The sequence below is a fragment of the Ambystoma mexicanum genome, chromosome 5q, assembly GCF_040938575.1.
Source record: "Ambystoma mexicanum isolate Mex_15411 chromosome 5q, UKY_AmexF1_1, whole genome shotgun sequence".
Classification (NCBI taxonomy): domain Eukaryota; kingdom Metazoa; phylum Chordata; class Amphibia; order Caudata; family Ambystomatidae; genus Ambystoma; species Ambystoma mexicanum.
The window spans coordinates 1,039,794,602-1,039,821,484 of record NC_090933.1 but is presented as its reverse complement, the minus strand read 5'-3'; positions in this window follow the sequence as shown (position 1 = coordinate 1,039,821,484).

Genomic DNA, 26,883 nt, shown 5'->3' with positions numbered 1-26,883 from the left:
ATGGCAAATGCAGTTGTGCGTGCACACATGTTTGTATGAATGTGTATGTCCGTGATGTCACGCATGTATGTTGTTTTCGGCTGCATGTATGAGCACTGTGTACATGTGCATGTGTGTGTATTTGACAAGGGTGCAACAGTGATGCAACATGGATGCATGTGACAGCGGTATGTGGAAACCTGATTGGCAGATGTGACATGGATGGCCGTCTGAACAGTGCGACACTTGGCAGACACATGCATGCAAGTGTGGTGGTGTGTGTACATGTGTGGTGCACTTCCTGTGTTGCATGTGATGTCTGGCTCCACTTTGGCTGCTGATGCTGTTGTATGTGTATGGATGGTGCTGGCAGTTGCGATATGGCTGTGGTATGGCTCATGTGTGCGAGTTGCAATGACATGTGTGTTGGGGATTGTGATGACATGTCTGAGGTTTGCCAATGCCACTCATGTGCAACTGTCATGTGTGTATGTGTCCATTGTACAGTGCCCTGATGCCTGTGTTTTGTTTCTCCCTGTCTGCAGCGTCAACTGATGAAGAGGGCGGAGAAGGTGCTGTGGAGCACAGCGGCGGGGATCCGACCGCCAGCCGGAGACGCAAGGCCCGGCTCCCCTCCCGTGTTGTCATCTCGTCGGGGAGTGAGGAGTCCGGTGCCGCGTCCCAGGCCACAGGTGCCAGGGGGAGGTCCAAGAGGCGGAGGTTGCAGTTGGACTCCTCGGCAGCAGAAGGGGCAGCTGGGACCCCACAGGGCCCAACAGGGGAAGATGGCACGGAGTCATCCAGGTTGGTGGGGGGTTTGGTGGAGGAGGAGGCCGTGCAAGCACCAGAGACGGGGTCTGGAGGTGGGGATCCCACTGGTGCTAGTGGTGCAGTGCAGGACCAGGGACAGGAGGCAGCACAGGCCGCCGCGGAGGTGCCTGTGTGCAATCCTGTCCCCGATTCTGTCCCTGCATCATCTTGCACCAGCAGGGATGCCTACGTCCAGACCCGTTTTCAGGCAGGGGATGAGCTGACGTCAACTGGCCTTCCTCTGCCTGCGGACGTGGCCATCCAGGTCCGGGTTGAGCCTGTCCTGGCTGGTGTGGCGTTGCGTCAACGGGCCATGCAAAGTGACCTGCAGTCTTTTCATGGAGAGACTGCACGTCATCTCGAATGGCTCGTTGACCACGTCAGCCTGCTGGGACAGGTCACCCAGGCCGGATTCCTCCGTCTGATGGGGCTTGCTCCGACCCCCTCCTCAACTGGACCCCCTACGCGCCAGTCGTCCTCTGTGCCATCTTCCCACCCATCAGTCACCTTGGTGCCCTGTGGAGCTGCCTCTGACGGTGCGGCCAGGCTGGTGGAGGAGGCATCCCTGCCACAGTCGGGAGTCGGAGGTCCAGCAGGGGTGGCCACATCAACAACTGCACCCCAGCCGGCGGAGGATGTGCAGGCAGCAGGAGGCAGTGCACGGGCAGAGGCAGTGCAGCAGCAGCAACATGGTGGGAGACATGAAGGCTCAGGGCTTTCCACATCGGAGGGGCAGGCATCGGCCGGAGGGCAGGGGGACCCAGGACAGAGAGTGTCTTCCGTGTGGCAGCGGTTGGGCCACGCCATAGGTGCGGAGCGGCGGCGGGCGGAAGAGGCGCGGCTCACAATGGTCAGGGCGGAGAACTCTGAGGCGGGCCGAGTGCCTCGAGGCAATCCGCAGGGGGTTGGAGGAGGACACGGCGTCGTCCCTGTGGACCCTCGGGGCCATGGAACTGGACCGCCTCCGGGACATCGAACAGGAGTTCGATGATGCCCTGGCCCGGGACACCACGGAGTGAGCCGCTGGACTTGCCCGCCGCCTTTGTATATAGTTCTTTAGTTTTAGGTTTCCTTTGTTTCTTATTATGATTTGGAGTCGACGGACACTGCTCCACTTTTTGTATATAGTTGATTTTTAGTTAGGTTTTTTAGTAGGTTTCCTTTGTTCAGTTGGGCTCATGGACCCTTGTTAGTTTTTAACATAGTTCTTTATTGCATAGAGATTTTTTTACATTTGACTTTGGACGACATTTTTTTGGATTCTGATTTGCAGTTTTTTTTTTTAATATGGACATGCACCTTATTTTTTCTCATTCCCATTGTAGTTTGTTTCCTTTCTTTAGCATTCTTTATTTTTTTCAATACATTTTTGTTTTTATACTTCACTGTGTGGTATCATCTCATTGGTTTCATGCATGTCATGTTGGGTGTTTTCCCATTCAATTGCAACCAGTGTGTGTGACGGACATGGGTTCATTAGCTTCATGAACATTGGGGGTGTAACATGTAATTTACATTTCCATGTGGGTGAATGGGTTACTTGGTAGGGCTTTTTGGCTGTGGAGGCTGACCATTACGCACATGATTGGGGATTGTGAGGACCTGGTGGAGGGTGCCCCTGGTGGCTGGGGGGTGGGGGTGGTGGGAGACATGGGGGGGGCCTGGTGGAGGGTGCCCCTGGATGCTGGGGGTGGGGGGGTGGGAGACATGAGTGGGGGCCTGGTGTAGGGTGCCCCTGCACTGCTGGGGGGTGGGGGTGGTGGGAGACATGAGTGGGGGCCTGGTGGAGGCTGCCGCTGCACTGCTGGGGGGTGGGGGTGGTGGGAGACATGAGTGGGGGCCTGGTGGGGGCTGCCCATGGTGGCAGGGGGGTGGGGGTGGTGGGAGACATGAGTGGGGGCCTGGTGGTGGGTGCCCCTGCACTGCTGGGGGGTGGGGGTGGTGGGAGACATGAGTGGGGGCCTGGTGGAGGCTGCCCCTGCACTGCTGGGGGGTGGGGGTGGTGGGAGACATGAGTGGGGGCCTGGTGGAGGGTGCCCCTGCACTGCTGGGGGGTGGGGGTGGTGGGAGACATGAGTGGGGGCCTGGTGGAGGCTGCCCCTGCACTGCTGGGGGGTGGGGGTGGTGGGGGACATGGGTGGGGGCCTGGTGGGGGCTACCCATGGTGGCAGGGGCGTGGGGGTGGTGGGAGACATGAGTGGGGGCCTGGTGGAGGCTGCCCCTGCACTGCTGGGGGGTGGGGGTGGTGGGAGACATGAGTGGGGGCCTGGTGGGGACTGCCCATGGTGGCTGGGGGGTGGGGGTGGTGGGAGACATGAGTGGGGGCCTGGTGGGTGCTGCCCATGGTGGCAGGGGGGTGGGGGTGGTGGGAGACATGAGTGGGGGCCTGGTGGAGGCTGCCCCTGCACTGCTGGGGGGTGGGGGTGGTGGGAGACATGGGTGGGGGCCTGGTGGAGGCTGCCCATGGTGGCAGGGTGGTGGGGGTGGTGGGAGACATGAGTGGGGGCCTGGTGGAGGGTGCCCCTGCACTACTGGGGGGTGGGGGTGGTGGGAGACATGGGTGGGGGCCTGGTGGGGGCTGCCCATGGTGGCAGGGGGGTGGGGGTGGTGGGAGACATGAGTGGGGGCCTGGTGGAGGCTGCCCCTGCACTGCTGGGGGGTGGGGGTGGTGAGAGACATGGGTGTGGGCCTGGTGGAGGGTGCCCCTGGTGGCTGGGGGGTGGGGGTGGTGGGAGACATGAGTGGGGGCCTGGTGGAGGCTGCCCCTGCACTGCTGGGGGGTGGGGGTGGTGGGAGACATGTGTGGGGGCCTGGTGGGGGCTGCCCATGGTGGCTGGGGGGTGGGGGTGGTGGGAGACATGAGTGGGGGCCTGGTGGAGGCTGCCCCTCCACTGCTGGGGGGTGGGGGTGGTGGGAGACATGAGTGGGGGCCTGGTGGGTGCTGCCCATGGTGGCAGGGGGGTGGGGGTGGTGGGAGACATGAGTGGGGGCCTGGTGGAGGGTGCCCCTGCACTGCTGAGGGGTGGGGGTGGTGGGAGACATGGGTGGGGGCCTGGTGGAGGCTGCCCATGGTGGCAGGGGGTGGGGGTGGTGGGAGACATGAGTGGGGGCCTGGTGGAGGCTGCCCCTGCACTGCTGGGGGGTGGGGGTGGTGGTAGACATGAGTGGGGGCCTGGTGGAGGGTGCCCCTGCACTGCTGGGCGGTGGGGGTGGTGGTAGAAATGAGTGGGGGCCTGGTGGAGGGTGCCCCTGCACTGCTGGGGGGTGGGGGTGGTGGGAGACATGAGTGGGGGCCTGGTGGAGGGTGCCCCTGCACTGCTGGGGGGTGGGGGTGGTGGGAGACATGAGTGGGGGCCTGGTGGAGGGTGCCCCTGCACTGCTGGGGGGTGGGGGTGGTGGGAGACATGAGTGGGGGCCTGGTGGAGGGTGCCCCTGCACTGCTGGGGGGTGGGGGTGGTGGGAGACATGAGTGGGGGCCTGGTGGGTGCTGCCCATGGTGGCAGGGGGGTGGGGGTGGTGGGAGACATGAGTGGGGGCCTGGTGGAGGGTGCCCCGGCACTGCTGGGGGGTGGGGGTGGTGGGAGACATGAGTGTGGGCCTGGTGGGTGCTGCCCATGGTGGCAGGGGGGTGGGGGTGGTGGGAGACATGGATGGGGGCCTGGTGGAGGCTGCCCCTGCACTGCTGGGGGGTGGGGGTGGTGGGAGACATGAGTGGGGGCCTGGTGGAGGCTGCCCCTGCACTGCTGGGGGGTGGGGGTGGTGGGAGACATGAGTGGGGGCCTGGTGGAGGGTGCCCCTGCACTGCTGGGGGGTGGGGGTGGTGGTAGACATGAGTGGGGGCCTGGTGGAGGGTGCCCCTGCACTGCTGGGGGGTGGGGGTAGTGGGAGACATGAGTGGGGGCCTGGTGTAGGGTGCCCCTGCACTGCTGGGGGGTGGGGGTGGTGGGAGACATGAGTGGGGGCCTGGTGGAGGGTGCCCCTGCACTGCTGGGGGGTGGGGGTGGTGGGAGACATGAGTGGGGGCCTGGTGGAGGGTGCCCCTGCACTGCTGGGGGGTGGGGGTGGTGGGAGACATGAGTAGGGGCCTGGTGGAGGCTGCCCCTGCACTGCTGGGGGGTGGGGATGGTGGGAGACATGAGTGGGGGCCTGGTGGAGGGTGCCCCACAATGCTGGGGGGTGGGGGTGCAGGGGTAAATGAGTTGGACATGGGTGGGGGCCTGCTGGCAGGTGCCCCACGGTGCAGGGGGGTGGGGGTGGTGGGAAACATGAGTTGGACATGAGTGGGGGCCTGCTGGCAGGTGCCCCACAGTGCTGGGGGGTGGGGGTGGTGGCAGACATGCATTGTTGATCAGTAGTGCAAGGTGACATGTGGGTTGGCTGGGGGGCATGCCCATGGTGGATGGGCTGCCTGTGGGACATGAGCAGGGGTGCAGGGTAGTCCCCCGTGGTGTGGGCTGCCTGCAGGGGCCGTGGAGTTTGTGGAGCGTACACCTGGGAGGACCCACACGGCCAATTCACGTGTAGTACTCCCCAGAACACCTGAAATACACATTCCCTGCTGAAATCGCGTGTGCAACTTCCCGCGCACCCCTGAAATACACGTACCCTGCTCGCACTGGGACAATCGTGTTTGGAACTTCCCGCGCACCCCTGAAATACACGTACCCTGCTCGCACTGGGACAATCGCGTGTGGTACTTCCCGCGCACCCCTGAAATACACGTACCCTGATGGAATCGCGTGTGGAACTTCCCGCGCACCCCTGAAATGCACGTACCCTGCTGAAATCGCGTGTGGAACTTCCAGCGCACCACTGAAATACACGTACCCTGCTGAAATCGCGTGTGGAACTTCCCGCGCACCCCTGAAATGCACGTACCCTGCTGAAATCGCGTGTGGAACTTCCCGCGCTCCCCTGAAATACACGTACCCTGCTGAAATCGCGTGTGGAACTTCCCGCGCACCCCTGAAATACACGTACCCTGCTGAAATCGCGTGTGGAACTTCCCGCGCACCCCTGAAATACACGTACCCTGCTTGCACGGGGCCAGTCGCGTGTGGAACTTCCCGCGCACCCCTGCAATACACGTTCCCCGCTTGGCGTTTGCTGTTTGCCAGCCCGCTGAACTGGTCCAGGGTTAGCGCAGCCCTTTGCGATGATTTAGCGATTTTGATGGCTTTTTCTTGCACGAGGGCGTTCTTGGGGGCGTTACTGGCGCTGCTGCAGGGTCGCTGCGATTCTCTGTGCCACGGCTGGTTTGGAAGCCTAAAATCCATGAATACGCTGTGCGCGGAAATCGGTTTTAGCGCACGTGCCTGGTGCAGTCAATCGCACGCGGACACTCTGCGCCAGCCGCTTGCGACACTTTTCTGCGAAATTCTATGAATTACCCTGTAAATGTTCTAGGGATTCGGGCTCCTTCAAGCAAAATTGGCATATATCATCAGTTACTTCTTTGGAGTGATGAAGCCACAACATGGCTCTTGTGTCAATGGCATTCAGCCGTATTCGCAGGAACTGCTCACGATGGTGTCTCGACGGGCAGTTCGTCAGATAGTTACATGGAACTCCCAGCTTAAGTTCACCTATTCCAGCATCTAATGTTGAGGCCATCTTTCTCCTTTGTTCGTTATTCTGAATCCACTTCACAGTCTCAAACTTTTTTTTCGCAGATTGTGGTCTCGTTATTAGTTTGTCGGTATTTAAATCGGCACTAGTTACTATCTGTGCCAAGCATTGTTTCCATTCTTCAAGTAAATTGGAGTGACCAGGTCCAGCACTTTTTGAGAAGATCTGATAAGCAGGAGACTTGGGCGTTACAATCATTTTCCGGAATGCCATTAAAGATTTCCACAAGACAGTAGTATGTAGCGAGTTTAAGGAAAGCTCATGTCTTAACTGGGTCATTGAAATGTATGTTGGTAGCTTCAGGACCCGCCGCCAAAAAATACCCTCGAGTTTCTGCCAAAAAGCCACATCTATGCTCCAGCCCGCTTCTGAACCAAAAGTAATAGCCGGTACTACTTTTTGAGAATAGAATGTCAATATGGGAGTAAGAGTGAATTTCCCATATGATTTATTCAAGAGCTGTGCTTGTATGCTGAATTGAGTCATTCGAGCTATTAGGTCGGTTTTCCAGTGATGTTCGCAGAGGGAATTATTAAAAGAGATTCCTAGGTATCTTATTGAGTCTACTACATCAAGCGGGTTCTTATCGATGTACCAAGTGAAGGCCCTTTGTCTTTTGAGGTTTGTTCTACCAATGTCGACGATCTTGGTCTTGTCAGTGTTTATCTCCAGATCGTTTTTGATGAGATATTCATGTAGGTTTGTCATTTGCCGTTGTCGGCCTATCTGGGTCTTATCTAAAAGGACAACGTCATCCGCATAAATGAGACATCCAATTTCGGTGTTATTTAGGATTGATGGAAAACATCTCACATTTGTGCGATGGGCAGGGATGTCGGCAATGAAGAGTTTGAACAGCTCGGCAGCTAGTGGGCAGCCTTGTTTCATGCCCATGTTCGTAGGTATTTGATCAGATAGGGTGCCTTGATTGTTTAAACGTATGCTGATGGCTGTGTCTGAATGAAGCGCTTATTGGGTCGATCAAGTTACTTGGACAGTTCCAGTTTTCCAATTTTTGCCATAGCTTAGAGCAATTAATACTATCAAAGGCGCCACGTAGATCGATAAAGGCGACATACAGATGTGTTTTAGCCCTTATACTTTCAAGTTTTAAGATGGTCATTAACAACAAGTTCACTCCGACGCCGACTCCTTTTGTGAATCCTGTTTGTCGCGTGTCTGGGATTTGTTCCACGACTGACCATTGAGCAAGCTGTTGACGTAGAAAAGAGACAAACATTTTTCCGATGGTATCCAACAGGGCAATCGGGCGATAGTAGGATGGGTCAGCCCGATTGCCCTTCTTATGGATGGGATCGCTGTTTAAGACATGGAGATTTTTGGACAAAATGGTACACAATCTCTATTTTTAGGCACAGAAATAGCTTGTATTAACGTTATAGTATGTTTGAGCAATAATACAAATATTATTCTGATATTCTACTTACTCTTTTTCTTAAATTAACAGGTAACTTCTTAGTTCTTCTTTGTTCTTCGAATTCGGCTGCTTCTTTTCAGGAGACTGGTCTTCACTGCAATTGTAAAAGCTTCAAATTAGTAACTTTGTTTGTATATAGTGCTGTTTTTAATTTAGATATTGATTTTTTTAATTGAAATCCTCAGTGCCTTCTTTAAAACCATTAAACTAATTTATTTACATAAGATACATTGCATCAGTTCAGTACATATGATATGTTCTTAATGAACAAATTGTATTGAATGACTAACTGTAGCAAAAAATATCTTTACTATGTCTTGTGAAATTTATAATATACCAGTGAATACCACTATTTCTGTAATTAAGCTGTTCTAGGTAATAGCGCCTCAATGTCATGTCTAAATTAAAGTAATTAAGTAAATGAATAAATAAAAACAAAAAAATATGAAATTGTATAAGTATTTTTTTTAAAGATTTAAACATAGATTGTGCTTGCATGCAATTTTGTTTGAATATATGTAGTCTATATATTTCATTTAAACAATGTTAGTTTAACATGATTTGAGTGTGTGTGTATAAAGAAAGTAAATAGTATAAAGGTTTATAAGTGATAGTTGATTTTAGGAAATTGAAAAATATACAGTAAATTCATTTTACAGATTACACAAGCTAAAAGTCTGTTTGAAAATGTGTTCATCTACTGTACAGAAAATATGCATACCTGAAGTTTGTGTTCATGCATATGGATATGCATGGAGTTGCAAGTAGAAATCTTGGAGACTTGTACAGTATTTCTGGTAGATGGTGCTTGCCAATGATATGACACTTGTACTCAGAGAGATTCACAGTACATTTGCAGTGCTGATCTATGATGATGCAGTTAGATGTAGAGGTCTTGAATGTGATTGGTGCATGGTCATGTGATTTCTTAGCTACATCCAATGAGGGAATGGCAGAGAGAGTGAAGTGGAAATGGTAGAAGTTTAGTGGGTGTGTTGTGCCAGAAGATAGTTTCTCATATACTGTTTTTGCTGAGAGAACAACAGATAGCTATGTCTGTGTATTTTAGGAAAAAGATTGTATGGATTTTGGGAGATTCATGGATATATTGGTTGAAGGTGCATGCAGAAAGCTGTGGAGTAGCTGTAGATCTTGGATTCCCACATGTGGAAATACATTGGCATGGAGTACGTGGAATGAAGTGGTTGGACTTGCTACCTCTCTGTGCTACTTTGGAGACAGAGCAACATCCAGACATAATTGTAATTCATTGTGGAGTGAACAGTTTAGGACATGTGACTGGATTTTTTTTGCAATTTGCTATGAAAGAAGGACTTGGGCAGGTTATGGATATGTTTCCTAATTCTCAAGTGATATTTTCACGGATTGTGCAGAGACAAATGTGGCTTTGTTCTTCTTCATTTGGTCCACAAATGGAAAAAGCAAGGCGCAATGTTAATAAAGCTGTTTGTGCCTTTCTAAAAGATTTTGGCATGTCTTCTTTTCACAATGAAAATATTCTGTTTCGTAGTACAAACATTTTTCGCAAAGATGGAGTCCATCTTACTTATGGTGGCAATCAGATTTTTCTGAGAAATGTACAAAATGCATTGCGACCTTTTTTGGAATTACAACATCCATTTTGAAGTAGGTGTTAAGCATTTATAATTTTTGTCTTACTAACATCTCCCAAAGGCGCTTTTCAGAGCCACCACTTCCTCCCAGAGAAAATTGCAATGTTTGTGATGGGGTAGCAACCCAATTTTTTTAATGTTCGCGAACTGTCCGCAGACTTCTAAAAATACAAAGGGCCCTGCTTCATTTATTTTCACTTCTATTTTTTAACTGTGAAAGGTGGCTCTGAAATTTTTTTTTTGATATTTTGTATTTTTTGGGGTTTTTGGGTTTTTTATACACGACACACTAGGAGAGGAGGGGAAAGGAAGGTAAAGGGGGGGACACCAACCACAGGGATAAGAAAGGGCGAGCTGAGAGAGGAAGATGTAGAGTGGGTTTTATTTGGGTAGTGAGCAGATCTTCTCGTGCTCTGAGATGATAGTCTCAAAAGCACTACGAACTCGCTCCCCCCTGCAGAGTACTGTGTCACAGTACATACATACAACTGTGACCCTCGAAAGGTAAGGGTCATCAGCATTCTGTATGGCCTGTGAGGCAGCTTGAGGAAGACGCTGTCCCACAGAGGTGGTCCTTGTGGTGACAGGATCAGAAACAGAGGATGAAGTAGAGGAAATCAACCTGCTACGTTCTTCGCAAAGTACAATCCTGCGAATAGCCCCAGAGTGAAATGACCTCAGGTGTCGCTTCATAGTAGTGGTCCCAAAGCTGTACTTACCGTGCTTCCCGCGACTGAGTATCATTTTGCACTCATTGCAGGTAACACGGTTCGCACGAGCCTTAGGAACATTCCCATGAATGGTAAATAACCGCCACACCCAAGACTCACGCCTAGTGTGGGTAGTAGGGTTTTCCTCTACCTCATTCTCATCACCTCATTCTCATCATCCTCGTCTTCCTCCTCCGCATCCTCACTCCTGTTCCCCTCTTCAGGCCCTTGGGGAGGTGGTGGTGGTGGAGGGGGTGGGGGTGGTGCTGAAGCAGGTGCAGCACCAGGTGCCAGTTCAGCAGCCAGGGATGCCATCAAAGATGCGATGGAAATCTGCAGTTGGCAGCAAAATTCGCTGTGCTTTGTAGAAAAGCCAGAAACACAATAAGAATGAGCTCTAGGGCGTGGTCTTTTATAGGGGTGCATGTGCACAGTTCGCGGACATGCGCGCTGTCCGCGGACAGATCGAACACAAAAAAAAGTTTGAAAAGTTTCAAAAGGTATGTAGAAACTCAGGATTACTATGTGGGACTTGTGCCATGGTGAGATTTTATTGAAAAATATTATGGATTAATTGAAAATGTACTTTTAATTTGTTCGGGGACCCGAACAGTGTCCGCATTCAGAACACGCAATCAGCGTGGGTGCGGTCATATGATCCGTTCGCGAACAAGTCCGCGAAAGGAAGCGCATGTCCGCAGGACACCAAATGCACGGAGATTGGCTAGCGCATGCGTGTTGATGCTCTACGGACACTGTTCGGGTCCTGAACTAATTAAAATTGTGTTGCACGTGAAACGAACATTTCAGGACATTGCGTGTGTTCTTAGAACAGTTTGAACTTGCTAGCGAACAGTAAGGACAGATATAGTGTTCTTCAGGACACGTTCAATTTCGTTTATGTACGAACATTTCAGGACACCAATTGTGTTCTTAGAACATTTTCAACTTGCTAGCGAACAGTACGGACAGGTATAGTGTTCTTTAAGACACCTCCATTTTCGTTTAATTACGAACAATTCAGGACACCGCGTGTGTTTTTAGAACAGTTTGAACTTGCTAGCGAACACTACAAACAGGTGTAGTGTTCTTCAGGACACCTCCATTTTCGTTTACGTACGAACATTTCAGGACACCAATTGTGTTCTTAGAAGAGTTTAAACTTGATAGCGAACACTACGGACAGATATAGTGTTATTTAGGACACTTTAATTTTTTTTTTTACGAACATCTCAGGACACCGCGTGTGTTCTTAGAATAGTTTCATCTTGCTAGCGAACAGTACGAACAGGTATAGTGTTCTTCAGGACACCTCGATTTGCTTTTATTTACAAACATTTCAGAACACCTGCACTGTTCGCAGAGACACATACATTGTTTTAAAAAAAAAACGAAACTATTTACAACACAATATAAAAATTAAACTTTATTTAACATATATTAATAATTTATGACAGAGAAGGTGAGGCAGAAACAGAAACAAAAACAGGAGAATTAGGGGTTTCAACATGATTGTTATTAGGTGAAGAAGGGATGGAAGTCTCATCAAAACGTTTTGGGTTATGGAGAGGGTTTGGGGATAATTGACTGGGATATGGTGAGGAGGGACAAGTACATGTGGGGCAATGGTACGAGGTTTTTGGTTTAAAATAATCTTCCACAAAAGTTTTCAAATTATTAAAATTAGTCAACAATAAATCAATTTTTTCTTCTATACTGTGAAAAGTGTTATCTATAACATGTTTTTCTGAAGTATTTTCTATTTTGGTATGCTCTGTACAAAAATATATATATATATGTTAAATGTATACAAAATAATAATAATTAAATGGTTTATATTGTAAAGTGTTTACCATTAGTTTCACTATCTTGTGACATTTCTTCATGTGGGAAATGCTCCTCTAGCCATTCCAGAGTACTAGACATTTCTGTGAGAGAAAAAAAAAAGATAATACATTTTTTTATCTAATACAGAAAGTTTATAAATATATGAATAAAATTAAGTGCACTTACTATTTCAGGTAAGTTATGTCCTATGTACTCAGTGGGTCTGCTCTTGTTCTCAGTTCTGTCGTGTTTGTGAGGTAATTATGTTGGAAGCCAATTTATTTTCTTGTGGTATATTCCATTTTAGAACATAGTGTATTTAAATGAATGGTTAGTATGTTGTATATATGTTGTATATGTTGTATATATGGGTTACATTTCTTATGTATTAGTACATATAATGTGTTTGTGTGCTTCTTTTTGAATTTGTTAAATGTTCCTATGTTATGATATAACAATCAAACATACCCCCCCAGAGTTTAAATGAGTTCGCGGATATCAAGTACAGTGGAAGAGATTCAGTCAGTTCCATATGATATATATATAAAGTCAAAGTCATTATTGTTAAGTTGCACTACTAAAAAACTATGAAATTTAGTGAAAAAACTTTGTTAAAGGGATGTTATGGTTAAGTTGTGCTACTAAAAACCTATGAAATTCAGTGAAAAAACTTTGTTAAAGGGACGTTATGGTTCCAAGTAAAACCGAAAAACCCTTGAAATTCGCCAGTTATGGTAAGCTAAGCAACCATAACTCGCGCCACCACCGTGCACTGCTAAGACTAACACCCACGACATCAAAGATGACATCACAAATGTATTCTATCTGTATATACAGTGGCGTAACACAAAAGTTTGGGGCACCCCTGCGAGCCATGCTGAGGGCCCCCCTAACTCAGCAACATATCATGGGTCGTGCCACACTCTGGTCCGGCTTAGAGAAAGATATAAATATGTGTTTTAATGCAAAACAAAGCACATTTTCAGAGAATAATTGGCTAAAAAGACAGAGTGTTTGCAATTGTTTTGTTGGGTAACACCAATCCAAAAATCCAATACATGCAAGTCACCAGCAGTGCGCAGGAACATTACTGCTTTGCTATTACAAAATGCCATGCCACAATGAAAACATGTCCAACCGACTTCACAATGTAGACCAGTGTAGACACGTAATAACATATTACATTAAAGCATGCCAGGCCACATTTAGACATACCTAGACTGGTTGCACCAAAATGCCAGTCAAAGCAAAAACACCTATTATGGTTATTTTATCACAGATGCTCAGAAAAATATACAATGCCGCAGTAAGAAATGGCTAAACTGGCAACACCCAAATGCCATTCTAGCCAGGTAATTACACTTAGCAGGACTGATTTATCAGAAATGCTCAGATTAAAAAAAGTCAAGCCAAACTAACAAATGACTAGACTGGCTCCACCAAAATGCACCTCTAGCCACTAATACCACATACCATGCCTGCTTAGCCTGTACAGGATGACCATTATGATGTATCACACAATCCCACCCCCACACATCCCCTCTCTCTCCCACCCTCTACACCAACCTCCACAATCAGCTCCTTGACCCAGAATTACCTCCATGTCCCTCTTCCTTGTCCCAGTTCTTACGTATGAGACTCCTTGCCTCATAGGTAAGTACTGGGATGAGGAAGAGTGGGACTAGGAGTAATGAAGAGTACAGGAAGCTAAGCAAGGCATTAACTTCATTTCCTCTACCTCATCCCAGTACTTGTGTATGAGGTAAACTACCTCATACACAAGTACTGGATGAGAAAGAATAGGGCTAGGAGTAATGAAGATTATGAATAAGTGATCAAGGCATTAAACACAAGTAGTGGAGCAACACCATTCAGCTGACTGGGCTTCAGCACCCTTCCTTCCTGAGAATTTGGGCTATGTTGACTCAACCTGGCTGACCTACAGAGCAGTTGCCGGATCAAACGGGATTCAGATGGTAACCGGCACATGGGTTTTGCTGTAAACAAAGGGACAGCAATTACTAACGTAAATCATTTCACTGTTAGTACCTGCATTCAAATGCATAACTTTTTAGGCAATTGAAATTGTGAGTGGGTTTTGTACTTGCATACCAAAGGAGCAATTGGAATGGCAGAGAGGGAACAGGAGATGGCTCATTCTCACAGCAGTCCATAAGTGGGTGCTTTCAGACTTAAAGGAGAGAGCAAACTGCTACGACAACAACACAGAAGCATACCAATTCAACAACCACAAGACAAAACAAGGATAAAAAAAACAAACCTAATCACATCAAAAAGATCCATTGCAACCTAATCAATGCTAGATGAAACCTAGACCTAATCAACCGCAAACCCAAACCACTAGCTTATCTCAACTCATGGTTCACACCCAACCTTAAGAATCTAAGACCCAAGATACACACAGCAGAATCCCTGTGGAAAGCCTCACCTTCTAAAAATAACAGAGATCTTTTTATCTCAGCCGCAAAAAAATAAAAGCAAGCTATACTCCAAACAAAGAGCGCCACGTACAACGAGCGAATAGCAAATGCCAAATCTGGCAGCAAAGAAATATTCACCATCTTGAGGGAACTCGAGTCACCAACCAATCCACCAGAAACATGCCATAAAGACGAAACCTGATGCACCAATATACAGAATGCCCTACTGGACAAAATATCAATGCTCCAAACTGAAAATTGGCAACAAAAAAGACAAGGCAACCTTGCCAGCCACTGTCACTGACACCCTTAACACAGGCAATCCCCCACCTCCATTCGAATTTAGGCCAGTCACCACAACTAAGGTCATCAAGATCATCTCCAGCTTGAAACCTTCTAGATGTCAAGGTGACATCTGCCCTTCTCCGTTCATCAAAGATTGTCACAGAACTTGCCTCATTCATCACCTCACTCATTAATTATTCTTTTGCGCAATGGACTATCTGAAAGAACCTAAAAGAAACGTGGGTCCTCCCACTACTAAAAAAAACATTCCTCTACCCTAACACCCCAACTAATTATCACCCTATCACCACAGTCCCTTTCCTTCTGATAATCCTCGACTGTGCCGCCTACCTTCAGATTCAAGAACATTTGGAAACAAACAATCCTTTGGGCCTACGACAATCGGGCTTCCGACCTAGACAAGGAAACGGCACTCCTCGACCTTAAAAATAAAATGGACACTATCATTGACAATGGAAACCTAGCCATATTACTCCTACTCTACCTATCCGCGGCCTTTGATTTGGTGAACCACAAAAGACTGTGTCGACACCTAGCCAGCACGGCCCAGTTCTCAACGAAAGCCATAACCTGGATAGAATCTTTTCTCTCAGAGCACACAATAAGAGTTTTCTCAAATCTAGCAAATGCGGCCCCAGCCCAAGTCCTCTGCGGTGTGCCCCAAGGATCATGCCTATCACCAGCGCTATATAATATTTTTACAAAGCCTTGTTCGACCGTCGAGACAAACTTAGAGTGACCTATACAAATTATGCGGATGATACGCAGATCCTATTGCACCTGTCAGGAGACTACGATAAAGATTCTACCATACTCAACAATATCTACCAGATGATTCAATCCTGGATGGCCCAATATGAACTCTGTCTAAACGATGACAAAACAGAGTTACCACTGGTCGGTACCCAATCATGCCTCAAAACGTTTTTTGGATCCCAAATACAAATTCTTCATAATAGATGGGAATACTATCACCATCTCGACAGAAGTCAAAACCTTGGGTGTGTGTCTGGACTCCTCCTTAATCTTAACTAGACAAGTTTTTAAGTCAATGCAACTATCTCATCAGCAGCCTACACTGTCAAGCTTATCAACGCATGTAGACCTTACCTTTCGACCGACAGCTGCCTGACCTTAGCTAGAGCCCTCTTCCTGTTGAAACACAACTATTGTAACATTCTCCTGGCTGGCACAGTGACCACCAGTATCAAAAAACTCCAGGTTACGCAAAACAATGCCTTTCGGGCTGTCTCAAACATCTCCAGAAGAGAGCATATCTCTGATATAAGACACAAAGTTTGCTGGCTGCCGATTCAAGACAGAATCAGATTCAAAACGATGGCGATCACCCATAAATGTCTCACCAACACAGCACCTAAATATATCTCCAACCTGTTCACCCCAACCCAAACTACCAAGATTACACGCTCCGCCTCAGCTTACCTTCTCACTGTGCCCAAATTCAAAAGAGCCAAAGCTGGGGGACGGAGCTTGCCAGTAGTAGCAGTAAATGGCTGGGACACCCTCCCTCTAGCCATCAGAGCTGGCCCCTCCCATTCCTCATTCCGCAGAAAACTCAAAACCTTGACCCTTACATACAATCCATAAAACTTCCACACTGGGAGCCACTGCCATGTGCAATGCATGCCTACTCTTTTGCACATACGACCTTAGCACTGAGAACTTCTATACTGTAAATAGATACTGCAACTGTACATATTCAAAATCTGTAAATTTGATACTTATACTTACATGTTCATATCTGGTTGCCTCCAGGTAACATCTGTAAATTATCCTAGCTGCATCTTCCTAGCAACTGTACATAATGTAAATTCTATAAATGTATTATCTGTATATCATATTTCTATATCTCGTTGCCGCATGGTAACACCTGTAAATTGTCTTACCCTGTATATCCAGCACCCAGATACCTAAGGGTTAACCCCGCTTTATAAATGTTAAATAAATAAATGTCCAAGCATGACACAGAGGTTTACGACCTCCTGTGCGATGAAAGTATTTGCATTTTATTCATAACCGAAACATGGCTAGAAGACAATTACAAAATTACACTCCATATCTGCCTCTCTGACAACTTCAAGTGCTCTGAAGTAAATAGGAAAAACAGAAGAGGAGGACTGAGATAGCATACAAGGAACACCTGGAAATTGAAACTGAAGAACCACTAAGCATCGAAAGCTACACATCCCTAATCCTTCCCTTAACAGCAAACCCAAAAAGAAACTTCAAATTCATCCTGGTATACAGACCACCTACATACAATGCAACCTTTGTGGGTGCCTTCACCGAAGCCATCACCAACCTAGCCATAGAGCAGGAACACCCGATAATCCTTGAAGACTTCAACATCTGGTTTGAGGAAGAAACAGCTAACACACAAAAATCACTAGCCAAACAACCGAAGACAATGAAACTACATCAACTAGGCAAAGGAGAAACTCACGCGGGACATACACTAGATGCAATAAATCCTCATCACCACGGTGCCACCAATACAGATCCTCTGGAGTGACCACCTCATAACCCCCTTCGTGATCACGCTAGCCACATCAACAGCCAAACAGCCCGACAAACTGCCGACTATCATGAAAAGAAATTGGAGGACCATCGAAAATAGCAACTTAGTAGAACTACTTGAAATCACCAAACCACCGGCAACGACTCTGGATGAAATTGACCTTGACAGAAAAACAGAAATACTGCAAAAATGGATCACCAGAACAATAGACAAGATATCTTACCTTTCATCCCATTGTGCAAGAGAGCAACAGCAAAATGGTTTACCCCTCTACTCATGCCATAAAAAGAAAGAACAGGAAGCTTGAACTAGAATGGTGGAAACATAACAACCTGGTAAAAACATTAGAATTCCAACGACAAATCCACTCATACAAAAAGGAAATCCATAAGGCCAAAACAAATACTACGACAACCGAATCACCAAAGCTGCAAACACCCACAAAGAACTGTTTAAAATCATAAACGAAATGAGAGACCCCCCTAGCTGCAACAACATACTGATACTTTAAAAAAAAAACAGCAACATCCAACAGATCATACATAGCAGGCCAAGCAAATACAGCATGAAAATAGCAGCAGAGACATTGGTCAAGCTGGTAAGCAATAGCAACAAAGCTGGCTCACCCATGGATCCCTGCCCCTCAGGCATACACAAATCAATCATCACACAAGAAACACCCATGGAATACTACAGAAACCTTTTCAACCAATCACTTTCAACAGGGAAAGTACCGAGATCTTTCAAATCGGCATACATCAAGCCGAAGGACCTCGTCCGGCTACCGACCCATCTCAAACATCCCATTCCCAGCGAAACTACTCAAAACATACGTTTATAGAATAACACAAGAATTCGTAGAAGAAAACCTAGTGCTGGATCAAGCACAAGTAGGCTTCAGACCGATGAGAGGAATGGAAACCGCACTGATCTCAATATGGGACGATCTAAAGGCTAATTCAGAGTCAGACAAAAGCACAGCTCTAATACTTCTGGATCTCTCTGCAACATTTGACACAGTCAACCATGACATTCTCACTGGAGGGTTGGAAGGAATAGGAATCACTGGCCTAGCCCTACTATGGATTAACTCCTTCCTAACAAACAGAACAGAAACCATATAGATCAAATCTTTCAGATCCTCCATATCCCCATTGTTTTTCAACATATACCTGATGCAAATAATAAAGCTCATTAAAAATGACAGCTTCACATGCTACAACTACACTGATGTCACACAGATCGTCTACAAAATACAAGATACACAGGAAGGAAACACAGCGCTGGAAGACTGACTACAAGAACTCTACAGCTGAATGAACACTAACAGCCTCAAACTCAACCCGGGCAAAACAGAAATAATGATCATATCCAAAAGCCGGGAAAACAATCACTACATCCCAGGGCCGACGCAACTAGGAAGAGCACAGACTCCATCAATGCTAGTAAAGAACCTGGGAGTCTTTATGGACAGTGAATTAACACTTGAGACACAAGTAAATGCAATAATCAAGAAATGTTCCTTCCTCCTACATGTAGTAAAAACGATCCTACCATTCTTCTCTTTCACCCACAAAACACTCACCATCATTGCACTCATCATGTCCAGAGTAGTCTACGCCAACAACATACACCTAGGAATGCCAGAACGTCTATTAAAGAAACTCCAGTGCATCCAAAACGCAGCGCCCAGACTCCTGCTCAAACTACCACGAAGAGAGCACATTACACCATCACTGGGAATGCTGCGCTGGCTACCAATACAACAGCGATTTAAGTTCAAAACGATGTGCATAACGCACAGAACAATCCACGGCCAAGGAGCAGATTTCCTAAATGAGAAAATAACCGTCTACCATCCGACAAGACCACTCAGATCAAGCAATGACATTCACGTAGAAGCAAAACCATACAATAAAAGATTATTCAGAGGATCATCTTTCTCTCACCCAGCAGCAATAACCTGGAATGACCTACCAAAAAACATGCGCAACACAAGGGATCATCTGGAATTTCAGAAAAACACTCAAAACGTGACTCTTTACTCTGAAACAAGAAGGAAACGACTAGGAAGCATATACTGAGCAGGAAACAAGAATCCCAAGGATTAACCCATGACATCTAAAATAATCTACTCTATCCGGAGGTCAGGGGGAGGACACCCTGACAACCCATGTCCTCATGCAGCTCATCCACAGAGGAAACCTAGGTTGGTAAGGACCCCCCATGGGACAGGCAGGGAGTGACCATAACCCTCTAACCCAAACATCGCCAACCCAGGGTGGGGGAACATGCCTGCATCAGCCAGATACACACATACCTTTAGAGTAACACAGAGGAAACTGTCACTCTTCAACATGCTTGTGAATTAGGCGGACAAAATACAACACCAAACATACAGGATAATCATAGATGTTGAGCGCAGAAATGCAAAGTTAAAAAGGTATGAAAAAACCTGCTAACCAAACTCTAAAACCTCAACTTTCTGCATAACTTCTCATACAGAAAACTCACACAACCACTTCTCTGCACAGCAACCCGCACATACTTCACCAAATTGCATCAGACAAACACCACATAACTCAGCACAACAGCACACTAAGAAGTCGCACCAACCCGAAAACCGCACTTAAGCTCAGTAAATGGTGCATACCAAACTGAAGCTGCCAACAGGACATCAATATTGTCCTGTTGTCCAAAACTACACCCTATTAACCACCCCACTCCCGCCCTTTTCAGATCCGCAAGAGCACCTGGGGACCACTCCAGTGGTGACAGAGTGAGGTACAAATACCTTTAACATTAACATTAACATACACTCATACAAGCAGCCACCTATACATTTAGGTGTGCACCCTTTCACCATACACTCACACACGCACATGCCATTGAGTTAAGGGGAGACGCATTTCTTCAAAAAGAAATTGTTTCTTATTGAAGTCACTCTGACTTCATAAAGAAATTATTTCCATTAAGGAGTGAACCATAACTGAAATAATTTCTTTATGAAGGCAGAGTGAATTTAAAAATAAACTATTTCTTTTTGAAGTCATAGTGCTCTCCTAACCCAATGAAATGGAGGCCTCCAGACTATAGGCTTCCATGTAATAAGGATGAGGGGACCTCCGACTTCAAAAAGAAAGTTTCTTTTCGTAGTCACTCTGCTTTCATAGAAAAATAATTTCTGTTACAGAATTAATTTCTTTATGAATGCAGAGTGAATTGAAGAAGAAGCTTATTTTTGTATTTTTCTTGTTGGGGGGGGAGTATTCGATTTTTTTTATCTCCAAGGGGGGCCCTTCCCAGGGCATGTGGTCGTGGGGCCCCCTGCACTGTGGGGCCCCTGTTACGCCAGTGTGTATATACCTCTCTCTTCTGCTCTCTTTCTCTATATTTTTCTCGCTGAGTTTCTGTGTCTCTCACATTTTATGTGTAAATCTCCCATCTCTTTGTGCCTGTGTCTATTGTGTGTCTCTGTCTGCTTCTCTTACTCTCCGCATGTTTATGTTTCTTTGTTTCTCATTGTGCCTCACTGCCTCACTGCCCATTTTCCTGTTCCTCTCCCTGTCTCTCTATCTCTCTCTGGTAATATTTTACAACAGGACAAACATTCTGGCGGGTGCTAACCCTTAAAATGTTTGGAGTGGGGATAACTTGATGGACTGTGGGGAGAAACAAATCTACTTGCGTGCGGGCATCTAACTTCTTTACACATTCTAATGAGACTATTCGGGTTAAGCTTCAATGTTAAAAGCATTTAACTCTCTACTTCACGTCTGAAACCACATACTTTAGGACTTCAGTGAAAATGTGATGTCTCCTGTCCCCACTACCCTTCCAATCACTCCCCTTGCATGCAAGTACTAACACCCCATCACGATAACAATTGCTCAAAAAGATATGCATACAAAGCAGTTAAAAACAATAAAATGCCTTGCATTAGTAATTGATGGACCTTTGTTCACTGTACAGCCGCAGGCAGCACTATTAATTGTATGTGTCCTGTCCTGTCACAGCTCTGTAGGTCTGCCTTTCGGGGGGTGGGGGTGGCTAAAGTCCAATCTGCCAAATGGTGGTTGTGCCACTGGCACTGTTGGTTTCAGGTTGCGATGTCTATGGGGTACGTGGTCAAACGTTTTCTTCGATTTAAGCCTCTCTATACCATCTTGCAGTATAGTTTCCTAAACGTTGTTCTCTGCCTTATTTTGCATGCCCCACTACAGTACACAAGCCCTCACATCTTGACTGTGGTTCTTCCTGGTCATTTTATGTCTTATTAAAGAGTCACTGATTTTTTATAGGAAGAGGGGCTCAGGAGATACTCTGGGCTTGAAAAGACCATCTGATAAGTGATACCAAATAGAGCTGGTACATGAAAGATCCACCAGGAACCTGCATGCCGCTGTTTGTCCAAGAGAGGACATGAGTACAGATTGATGACAGCTGCATGATTGTGATTAGTGGAATGGACCTCAAAACTCATCTGACTCGGTAGTCAGTGGCTTGTGGTCAAGAAAGTAGGGTTGGGAAACACACAGGCAGTAACATTCCACACTAGCAGACACCTGTGGCACCACAGTGGAGTTGGGTGACCACCAAATAGGGCCCTCCTGATTCCAAGATGAATGGCCAACATTGTTTACCCATGGTCCATAAAGATGTGGCACAACCAAAGGTACATCGACTGGAAAATGATAATTTGAGCAGGCTTTGGCCAATGGGAAGGCCTGATCCATTTATCCACAGGTGTTCTCTTTTCCCCAGTGGAAGCTCCAATTAAAAACAGGGGAGCGGTATAGAAAGGGAATACAGTCAGGTGCAGTGCATGAAGAAGTTGGGGATGGATGCCGAGTGTGGAAGAGGAAAGAGAGTGGCTAAATGAGAAGAGAGAAAACATGCACAAGGAGGGCAGAAGTAGGAGGAACGAGTAAAAAGAGAGGTGGAGGGAGGCAATGGTGTGAAGGCAAGGTAACTGAGGGAGCAGGGAAAGGTCAGCAGAAGAGGGGAGTGAAGGAGGAGAGCAAATATAGGAGGCAAAGAAGAAAGGAAGAAAATAAAGTAGGAAAGCGAACCATATGAAAGCAAGAGGGAAGACGAAAAGAGGGAAGACGAAAAGAACTTGAAGGGAGAGGCAATATGAGAGGCAATATGAGATGACAGACTCCAATACTGGCTGAGACAAAAGAGCCAGGAAATAGTAGAGGCAATAGGAGGAGGTGGGTGAAATATGCAGGGTGAGCAGTGGGTGAAGATCATATCAACTGAGCAAGGGGTGTTAGAAGTCTGGTTACCCTGTATTGGTGGCTGGTGATTATTTTCATTAGAGGGGCATACCTAGTGCCCAGTAATGAGCGTGAGTGACTGAGCATAGAAACGGCACAAGTTCTAACAACGAAGATTTGGGGATTTCTTTATTTTATTTTTTTTTTTTTTTGCGTTTATCAATTTTATGATTTTGCAAAGTGGTTTACTTCATTCTCTTCACTTCTATGTACTTTAGTTTCAGTTTCAGTGTAGACGTTTTATGTCGTTTTTTGTGCATTCATCCAGTGCAGCTTTTAAAATTTTTGTCGTTGCTATGGACCACGAAGTTCTTGACCCACTCATTAAGCGTGCCCACCACACTTCTTCGTCGTATTTGGAGAAAGGTTCAAGTAGGGGGCCAAGAAAAGCTTTTCTCCTTTTTTTGGTCTTTGGGCATTTTAAGAGAAGGTGTTTCACTGACTCCTTTTCAGATTCGCTTTTGCACAAGCAACATTGATTTGTGGCTGAAAGGCCCCTTATCGCCCGGATTTCGTTGGTTGGGAGTAAGTTCAACCTTGCCCTAAGTAGGGTTGAACGTAGAGCTTTGTCCGGAAATCTTTTGAATATTTCGAGCGTGGCATCCAGTTTTTTAGGTTGAGGAGACAGGTGGTTTAGAAGTTTGTTTTTTTTAGCCGTAGTGTGGGTTTCAATCCAGTCTTTTTGGTCCATTTTCTTTTTCACTTTGGTAGGGTTGCCGATCAGTGTCTCTTCTGAGCAGGCGATGTTGTCCAGGGTGGCTCTTTGTTTAAATGTCCATGTGGTCAGCATCTTGCACGTACCGTTGAGCATTTCAGTATTTATCAAGTTGTAAAGTGGGGGGGATTCCTGCATGAGTATTTTCCTGAAGAGTGACATTTCTCCTGCCTCTTTTGCTGCTTTCAAAGATCGGAGGCCTAGTTCGCGTCTAATGCCTGCGATTGGTGTTGAATCCAGTAATTGGAGGACCTTCCGCCAGAAGTATCCCTCCAGTTTGGCCCATATCGCAGTGGGGAGAGTGGGTTGTGCTTCTCCTCCGTAGACCAGGCAGGGGACCACCTTTCCTTTGTAAAATTTCAGGACCGGTAACAGAGAAAACCGTCCATACTTTCTGTCGATGATCCGTGCCTGTGTTGTCAGTTTACGAGTTTTTTCCTACAGATGCTTTTGCGCTGCGACTTCTGATTTGGAGCTATCCATCATCACACCACACTTAGGGGATTTCCTAAATGATGGGTTTACGTGGTGTAGTAGAGTACACATTCTGTTAATTTGAAAAGAAAAATGTTATTAAGCATTCAGTGTGAATAAATACAAACTTTTGCTTAAAAATTGAACAACCTCATTACATAGCTAAACCAAATTCCTGAAGTTTCCACATCTGTTCGCAATTACACAAGTCCAAGTAATATGTCCATCAGGGTCTTTTTTATTCGTTTGTCCATGGTTTGGCAATATGTAGACAACCCTAAAAAAAGGGAAACTCCCTTCATCAATTTTTTGGTGTTCATTACTTTTCTTTTTAACATAATTTCCAGGAATATGCCAAGTGCTCTAGTTGTCTTCTGATTCGGATCATCATATACGGCTGACCATCACAAGTCAGAGTCTAGATCGCAAGATGACATTAGGGTCGCATGTAACAATTTTACTCTTTCTGTTTTTAGTTCAGTACAGAACTGCGTCAAATGCTATAATGATTCTTTGTCCTGCTTGCACAGCCGACATATGTTATCACTTACTAAGCCATATTTCATTAGGTTCATTTTCATTCTTAGGATATTGAGTCAGAATCGTAGAATCAAGTCCCGATGTTTATGGTTCACACTCTTTCTCAGATAGCCTGGCATAGTTTTTGACAAGATGGTTGTTTTTGGTGAAAGAGTGTGAGATTTAGAAGAGGAACGAGCGCTTTCAGTTTGCGACCAATCTACGGACAGAAGGAGTCTTTTCACCCGCATTGGATGGTTACGAAGGGTGTCTGCCGTTATGCAGGATCTCACCACATCTCTTTCTCCAAGCAATTAGTGACCAAAATGGCAGTCTCTCATTTTTAGCTTTCATGATGTAATATTGCGGCGGACAATCTGCTGAGTCTACTTTCCTGTACATGGATAGGGCTTTCCAGACCTCATGTACCTGCATTGAGTGTAAGCCCAATTTGTGTTGAATCACACTCATCGGTACGCAGTTTGGAATTCTAAGCACTCTCCTCCAGAACCTGACTTCGAGTTTATCCCAGGTTTCCCAGGGAATTCTCAATGCTGTATCTCTGGCTTAGGTTATAGTTGGAATTACCTTTGAGTTGTACAAGTCCAATATGGGTTGTATCGAGAATTTGCAGAATCTTCTTTTTAGTATTAGTGCCTGTGCTGTTAACTGGTCCATTTTACTTTGCAGATACTCTATCCATGGCTTGTCACCCCCATCTGCACTAATTATCGCTCCCAAATACTTGGTGCTTTTTATTAATGGTATGGGATTGTAGCCTACACACCATTTGAAAAGTTTCTGTACTTTTACCTGGGTTTTTTTATTATTAAAATCTCTGATTTTTCAGAATGTATTTTTTGTTTGTTTTCTTCAACATATTTGTCCAGTGTGTCTAGTTTGCTCTGCAGACCAAGGGCAGTCATATCCAGGAGAATCAAGTCATCTGCATAAAGTAGATGACCTATAGCAGTCTCACCTAATCGGGGCGAGCATGATCTTGGAGGCTCAAAACTGTCTTTTATATCCAAGATGTAAAAGTTGTAGAGCACAAACGCCAGGGGAAACCCTTGTTTTAGACCCATTTCTGTTGTTATTGCCTGGCTTAGGTTGCCCTTTTGATCTATCCACAATTGGATGGATGTGCCAGTGTGAAGCACTTTAATTGCTGCCACCAGATCTATTGGGCAACCCTTTTGCTCCATTTTGCCCACAAGATCTGACAGTTGAGTCTATCGAGGGTGGCAGCCATATCTATACAAGCTAAGAACAGCTTTTGATTTTCATGTAGGATTTTAATTTTCAGTAGGTTGAGTATCAGCAAATTTAGACTGCAGTCTCCTCTTGCTACAAATCCATCTTGCCTGTAGTCATAATTTCCAGATGTAACTATCCATTCTTTCAACCTTTTCAATAGGATGCCTGCAAAAAAATTACCTACCACGTCCAATAGTGATATTGGACGATAGTTCTCAGGTCTTGCTCTATCCCCTTTCTTGACAAAAGGGATTGTTATCGCTTTTGTCCATGATTCTGGAATCTGTCTGCCATTGACAATTCTTGTAAATAGATCATAACACATGTCCGCCCATACTCCTTATGATTGTTTTAATAGTGCATTTGTCAGGCCGTCAGGGCCTGGGGCCCGGGATGTGCTGGCTTTGTTAATTAGTTGCAGTATTTCGGTCTTCTTGAATTCTATGTCCCATGCTTTCTTTGTCAAGCTTGTTTGAGGTATGTCAAGATTAGTATTTGACTGACCATAGATTTCTTGTAAATGATACACCCATTGGGCTTCATGAACGTGCTTAATCTGCTCGGCTCCCTGGAGGCTCAGACTTTGGTTTAGCAGGGACCAGAGGAACTTGGCATTTTTGTTGTTAATTGCCATCAGCATTTGCTCAGAGTCTTTTTGGTATAATTGGGCTCTGTGTGACTTTACCCAATTCTGAAAGACCTTTCTTAGTATTTTCCTTTTAGTTATCTTACGCAGATATGTCTGTGTATTTAGTGCGTTTAGGTCTTTTGCCAGTTGGCGTTTTTTTTCTGCCAACTCCGGATTAAATTGATGCAGCCTGATTATTTTGGCCTTCATTTTATCCCCCTTTATTTTTCTGAAAGCAGTTAGACATGTCTCGCGTTCAACACTCATTCCTGTTGACTCCTGCAATTCTTTATTGTTTTTTTAAGAATTGGTACCATTTTTATTGACAGTCTCAGTCTATTTACACGAATATTTATTGACGTTGTGTGCCCAAGTATTTTTATTTTCCATTTTGCCATAGCATAGTTGTTGGTAGTATTTTTAGCATGGTTATTGTTTTAAAGGTTTTTAATTGCAGTTGAGTTATAGAAAACCCAAGCAGATCTCGAATGTTCATCTCCTTCACCCAATACTGTGTTCGTGATTCTTTTTGGGAATTTTGTCCTAGAGAGCCATCATGCTTTCTCTTTTTGGAGCAGTCTATATTCAAATCACCACATATAACAAAAGATGAACTTTGATATTCTGCTCTCAGTTCGTCAATGTATTTAGTGACTGAATCCGGAAAGGAGTCGCTATCTTTTGCTTTAGTGTTCC